Below are 7,147 nucleotides of genomic sequence, written 5' to 3'. Positions count from 1 at the left end.
CCTCCCTTGTGTTAGGACTTACAACTGTCACTCTTTATCTTGGAGTTCCCTTGGGGCATCCCTGGTGTCTCCCTGCATAACTGAGGCATATGCGTGTCAGCTTAGGAAGCACGAACCAAGGAAATTGGATTGTGATTATTTATGGCCACATCTCTAAAATTCTAGGATTCTTTAGATTGGTGTAACCACATCTCCCTCAGCGGTTCCAGAGTCTGCAAAACAAGTCTATTTGGAGAACTGCATTTACATAAGGTGAGAATTGTTTTTTTTTTTTTTTTTTTTTTCTTACTGCTCTTTTGCTCCTAGAGAGAAAGTAATTTAAACTGCAGGGGAGGATAATAACCACCAAAGTCAACTACTAGCTTTTGTCTAACACATATGCCATCAGTACAACTTAAATTATAATCCCCTTTGTCATTCTGGGTTTGCTGAAAACAACAATTAAGTTGCTCTACACTTTCAAGGGATCTACTATATTGTTGTTTTATGGGCTTTATTTTTTGCACCCACCGCATTATCCAAACAGCTAATGAAGTTGCATGTGTAAAATTATGCCCATAAAGGATGAAAAGGCAATGGTTGGTTGTTGCTCTTATCTTTGGGGGTGGTGATGGGAAAGAGGACTTGCTGGCATTAGCAAATTCACAAATGGATTCGCTTCCTTAAGGGCATTAATGCTTTGTAACTCTTTCCGACTTAATCTTGCCTGACTCTTTGGATGACCGTCTACCCCATGGTTGTCTAAGTTTGTCCCCAGTGGGGGATGCTTATTTCTAACACTGCCACAAAACGTCGAGGACTTTGTAGGAGAATGCTCTAGAGTTGTATGATTATGTAAAAAAATTGAAAAGACGAAAATCTTAACACTTACTAAGACACTGGGCTCTATCTTTTGATGTGCAAAACGGTCACTTTGAGGAATGGAAGCTCTCTTTGGGGTGGAGTCTCCCCTGTGGTGGGAGGACTGTTCAGTAGGACCTTTCAACAAGTTAGTTATAAAACAAATGACTGCCCCTTGTCAAAGGGACACTGGAATCTAGAGAAGGAATCCAGGGACTGATGCTTCAGGTGGATGCTATTAGGTACTTGGCAATGGTGACCAGATATTCAATGGGGAATAGATATATCTATTATAAAAAGATAGAAAATGGTGTCCCCCAAAACTTTCCAAAATATTACTTTTGTTCATTGGAGGTATGTTAACTTTGTTGTCTAAACATTTGCTTTTAAAAAATTAGGAGCAAGAACCAGCTTCATCAGGAAAAACAAGCTTACCTGAACCTCTGCTCATTTGGGGCTGGAAGGAATAAGAAAAGGACTGGCCGGGCCTGGGGTCCCTGCAGCCTAGCCTGTGTTGTCGCCTGGATGAGCTGTTATTTAAGGTGACCTGTGCTGGCCCCTGGGAGAGTGCCCATGGCTCCGGTGATTGCCTTGCCATGCTCTGGAAGAAGGGGTGGGTGTTCCCCCAAAGAGGAGAAACAATGGTCACTCTTCCTGGGACAGGAAAAGGGTGGGTTTGGGACTGGCAAGGTGAGGTTGTTCTTTTTTTCTGGGAACTGAGCTGGGCCTGGGCTCTGAGGTATGGGGAGGTGTATGGCACCCAAGCCAGGGTGTGGAGGTGGGGTCTGAGCCTAAAATGCCAATAGTGTAAAATTCTACAAGCTGTTGTGAGTTCCACTTAGCTTGTGACCAAGTCCTCTGTTAAGCCTTACTAAAAGCCTGACCTCCAGTGAACTAGATACCATGTATAGATGTACTAGAGGGAATTAAGGAGAACCATCTTCCTGTAGCCTACAGACAGAGATGGTTGGCCTAGAAGAGCTGTATTTTTTTTTTTTTTTTTTTTTTTGGTCACAGGGGAACTTTATTGGGGGGAAACATGGTCACATGCAACAGGCATGCTTTCCCTCACATTCTCATTCTTGGACACACACATACACACACACACACACACTCATCTCCAGCCTCTCCCACACACATAGTCCAGTTCTCAGCCACAGGGGTGGGACACTCCTCAATTCCTAAGATCCGGAAGCAATAGGGGCAGGAGAGAGTCAAGGAGGTGAGCAGTGAAGTGGTTCACAGGTGGGGGTCTCCCACCCCATCCGGGTCCCCTCTGTGGGAGGGAGCAGGGGCAGCTCAACGTGGGGCTCCTCAAGAGCCTCACCCCCACTTCCCTGATGTCGTCGTCCGCCCCCAGCGTCAGCTTGTCTTGCAGCCACTGCATGATGAAGGTGCTGTCTTTGTAGGAGTCCTTGGTGAGGATGTGTAGGTCAACCACGGCCTCATCCAAGGTGCTCTTGGCCAGTGAGACCGTCTCCTCTGGGCTGTTGGAGATCTCATAGAGGAAGACAGAACAGTTCAGGGCCAGGCTCGGGTGGATAGGGTTGGTGTGCAGTATCTCCTTGCTGATGTCTATGGCCTCCCGGGAGGCCCACAGAGCAGAGATGTTTTTAGTTGTCACTGGTGGCCACCTCTGCCAGATAGTGGGGCAGTCAGCCTTCATTTTTGGGTGGAAGAGCCTGCTTTCAGCGTCACCAGTGTCCTTGATGAGGTGGTGTCCAGCAGGTCCTCCACGATGTCACACACCTCCTGGAGCTCGGTCTCCACCTTCTCCCAGGACACTTGCACCTCCCGGCCCTTCTCGTTAGCCCGCTTCATCGCTTTTCTGCTCAGCACTGAGCAGATCCCTCTGGGCAGCACTCTGATCACCCACCACGTCCTTGCAGGCCACTGAGAGCCGGTTTCAGTCTTCACAGGATAGCTCCTCCCCTTTTCCATGGCACTCTTCATGAAGGCTGCCATGTTGTCATGGCCCTGGCCTGCTCTGCCAACTTGGCCTTCTGGATCACAGTGGCTCCCTCCATGGCTCTGGGGACAGACAGACAGGCAGCAGGCTAACTGGCTGCCTTGAGACCAGTGCCAGACCCAGGGCAGCAGCAGTAAAGGCCACAGGCCAAGAAATAAGAAATGAGCAAAACCAGACTTGTCCCTGAGAACATACGTTTTGCACCTTGAGACACCTCACACTGGCTGGGAGGCATGGGATGAGGATGTATGTGGGTGCTGGGGAGGAGGGGACCATATTCCAGTAACTAAACCTGGGGGAGGGGCCCGTGCATGAAGACAGTAACTTGTTTCAGTTCAAGGTCATAGTTTGGAATGCCAGGAACACAGAGGCTACACTTAGTTTTCATCAGCTTCCTAACACTTTTCTATAAAATTTCTACCATGAAAGGTATGCTATTGCTCATCGGAAGCAGCTTCCATACTTAATTGGAAAAAAAAAAACAAAAACCCTAGCATTTCAAAATAGAACAATATTTTAAATATTTTAAGATAACAACAGTCTGTGGAAGCCTCACGACCCCTTTCTCTTCTCAACCCTTAGTGTATGTGTGTTCACGTGCACACACATTCGCTGTTCCCTCTCAAACATCCTCAGTGCAGGTGGAGGACTTATGTTCTTACAATCTTAAAACCTTCGATTATAACTCACGCTAAAATAACAAAGGTAATAAAATGTGTAGGTGGAAGCTTGCCAAACATTTGTAGAGTACCGTACCGTTCATAAAGCGCTTTAAAAATATTTGACTTCATTTGAATAATGCTTTTCTGCCAGTGTTCTGGTAGAAGTTTCTTTCTTATTTTATTTGTTCGCTGAGGTATATAAAACAGCTCATTTTAAAAGACTAGGCAGACGTTAGCTCCAACTAGCCTCAAAGGGTTAGCACAGGAGATCTGTGTTCAATTTCCATTCTTGGTATCACAGGCCTTGATTTCTAAACAAATACATGAAGTGGGTCTCTAAATTCTGAGTGGAAGTAAGCTAATCATTGACATTCGAGACACTCTGCTACTTGACACACTTAAACAATAAATGCCCAGCCACTCTACAAACTAAGTTTCTACTGTGGTGAAGAATTATCCCCTTAAGGGGCCCACACAGCTCTGTTGCGGTGTTTGTCAGACTGCAACCTGTCTGCTCCCTTTTTGGTATCACTCCGAGTGGCCAGCTCAGAGATTGGCACAAAGGGAGTGGCTACTGTGTCTTTGTTGAACAGGGAAAAATAAGGTAATTGCCACCAAAGGAGAACTCTGTCAGTCGCAGGTGCTTGCTAACAAGTGCCAGATTGAATCCTCTTATCTACTATGTGGTGTATTAATCATAATCCTATTCCCAGGCAGAAAAACAGAGGCTGTGATATAATAAGACATACATATTTGGTATTTGTCCTCAGTTCCTGGCACTGTGCCCTAAAACACTTGTAATTTCCTGAGCGACAGGGGTGATAAAGGCATCTTTTGTTACAGTATTTGGTCTTAGTCCCTGACTCCCGACATAAGAGTTTTAAGCTGTTGGGATCCTGGAGTGATAAGAATGTGTTTTGTATGCTAACGAGATGATGGTGGTTGGGGACCCCTAGATAGTTCCAGGATGGGGGCTGGTCACCAGAAAGACCAAGACATGATCACAGGGTTAGAACTTTCACCCCCACTCTCTGATTTCAGGGGAGGGGAGTAGGGGAGAAGCTGGAGATTGAGGTAATCACCAGGGGCCATGCTTTAATCAATCATGCCTATTTAATGAAACTTCCATAAAGATCCTGAAACTATGTTGGGGGAGAGGGTGGTCAGAGAGCCTCCTGGTTGGTGAGCACATCAAGGTGCTGGGAGGGTGGTGCACCTGGAAAGGGCATGGAAGCTCCAGGCCCCTTCCCATATACCTTGGCTTGTGCATCTCTTCAACGTGCCTGTTCCTGAGTTGTATTCTTTATAAGCCAGTAATGGTAAGTAATGTGCCTTCCTGAGTTCCATGAGCCATTCTAGCAAATTACAGAACCCAAGAAGAGGGGTATGGAAATCTTCAATTTTGTAGCTAGTCAATCGGTTAGAAGTATGGGAGGCTGCCACAACTTGTACTTCCATCTAAAGTAGGGGACAGGTCTGTGGGACTGAACCCTTAATCTCTGGGTAGCTAGTGTCATCATTGAGTTAAATTGTAGGACACCCACTTGGTGTCTGGAAAGTTGGAGAACTGCTTAATGTGGAAACCCCACATTTGGGGCCATAAGTGTTGAGTAAAAATGGTTTATAGAGGCTCAGAGAGGCTAACTTGTTCAACTTCTACAACATGAGAGTGGGAGAGCTGGGATCTGAACCAAATACAGTGTTGTCTTCCGTTTTACCTGTTTAATTTCTGCAACATTCATATTAATTCCAGTACTGACAAAAAATGTGTTTCACGAGAAACCCACAGTAGCACCTCAAAATGAACAGTTTTGTAACCTTTACCAGAGGAAAAATGAGCCTAGATACACCACTGAATGTCACATTGCATTTATATGGCTGGAGCACTATATCTGGAAATGAAGACCGGGTCCCAGGTTCCCTATGGACTAACAGTATTATTTCTCATAAGATACATGGTCTCTCACTTTGGCTTATTTTCTTCTCTTCTTTCAAAACATAAGTAAATTAACCGTGTTTTTGCTTATGAAATGACAGGAAGCTTCAGGAAATCACATTGTGTGCTTCAGAGGAACAGGTTGGGAGAAAGGTTTGAGAAATAGTTGGGGGATCACTCCCACTAACAAAAATGCCGCTCCCACAACCACCACCAGCATCCGGTTTCCTTAGGCTGAGACGGATGTGGTAGTTTTTTTCTTCCTTAAGCCAATATCACATCTATGATTTTCCTTTCACTAAAAAGTTATATCCCATCATTACCCATGCCTGTTCAAACCGCAAATATTTTAAACATGACTCTGACAGGACACAGATTTTTAGTAAATAAAAGCAAATATCCAAGCTGCATTAATGGCAAAGGTAGTTTGCAAACTTCTCTCTTTGATCAAATTCTTCTCATTGTTTATTTGGAAGTGGTCAGCTTCCAAAGTGTCTTTGAAGTAAGTTTGAATATATCTTTTTCCTCTTCCTCTACCTCTCAAAACACACACACACAAACCATTTCTTTCTATAGTAATATTTAGTTCGTGGTTATGGATTTATGTTATACCTATATGAATGTTTCAGTGCCTGGTTTTTGAGGTCTGCAATCAATACACTGTATGTTTAACTGGTGATCAGACTGGCTGTACATCATAGCTTCTAATCTATAATGACTTGTATTATAAAACAATCCCTATGTTTAAAAACTGTAATTAGTAGGGGCACCCAGGTGGCTCAGTTGGTTAAGTGTCTGACTTCGGTTCAGGTCATGATCTCACGGTTCTGAGCCTGCTTGGGACTCTTTGTGTCTACCTCTCTCTCTCTCTGCCCCTTCCCCCACTTGCACTCTCTCTCTCTCTCAAAATAAATAAGTAAAATTTTAAAAATTCTTTACAAAAACTGTAATCAGTATATAATGACTGTTAAGATTAACTTCTTAACCTATTAGGTTTTGAGCACACAAACAGGTATTGTCTTTGTCTGAGTATCAACATGAAAAGTCTCTACAAATCCATCTGAAATTGCCCTCAAAGTCTGTGACATCTCTTATTTTAGGGTGGCAAACTCTCCCTTTTCAAAATGGATTTGAGTTTTGAAAAAGGCCTCATTCAGAGGCAGGCTGTTGAGTAAAAGGAATAATCAAACTGAGTATTAAGCTGCTTTTTTGGTTAGAAATAAGTTTTTACTAAAATATAATGCAGTGATTCTCAGTGGGAAATAAAAATTCTGGGGATGGCGTGTTGGTGATGTATTTTGAAAATGCATTCACGGATGGGAAACAGGAAAAGAAAATCTTGATTTCACCAAATAAGCAACAAAAAATAAACTTTAAATTTAAACTTTCTTGGGTGATATGATCAGTGATATGGGCTGTAGGATAGAGAATAGCTGGTGATCTTTTTTTTTTTACACATTTCAAAAAATGTGTACTTTTAAAAGGTTAAGAAATATTCTTGTAATAAGACTGTTTTTTTCTTGTGTGGCTCCTAACCTGATTTAAGGGCAATTCACAAAATAGGAGTCCAGAAATATTTTGAGAAATGGCAGCTTCATTAAAATATAGGTATGGTCTTCTAGAGTAACTATTCTGAAGGTTAATGCTCATTGTAATATTACAGTTCTAGTATTGTCACTTAAAAATTAGATTACTACTTGATAATCATCTTTTCTTTTCATGCTTGTTTATTTTTGAGAA

At 43.2% G+C, this 7,147-nt stretch overlaps 1 pseudogene; it reads right to left on the bottom strand.

Annotated features, from left to right (window-relative positions):
- Positions 1–2,054: 2,054 nt before the first annotated feature.
- LOC132692912 (14-3-3 protein sigma-like) lies at positions 2,055–2,983 on the bottom strand (annotated as a pseudogene).
- Positions 2,984–7,147: the final 4,164 nt, after the last annotated feature.

This window comes from Panthera onca, chromosome B1 (genome assembly GCF_046562875.1).
Source record: "Panthera onca isolate mPanOnc1 chromosome B1, mPanOnc1 haplotype 2, whole genome shotgun sequence".
NCBI classification, from domain to species: domain Eukaryota; kingdom Metazoa; phylum Chordata; class Mammalia; order Carnivora; family Felidae; genus Panthera; species Panthera onca.
Note: the sequence above shows the minus strand (reverse complement) of the source record. Positions and strands in the feature narration are given on the sequence as shown.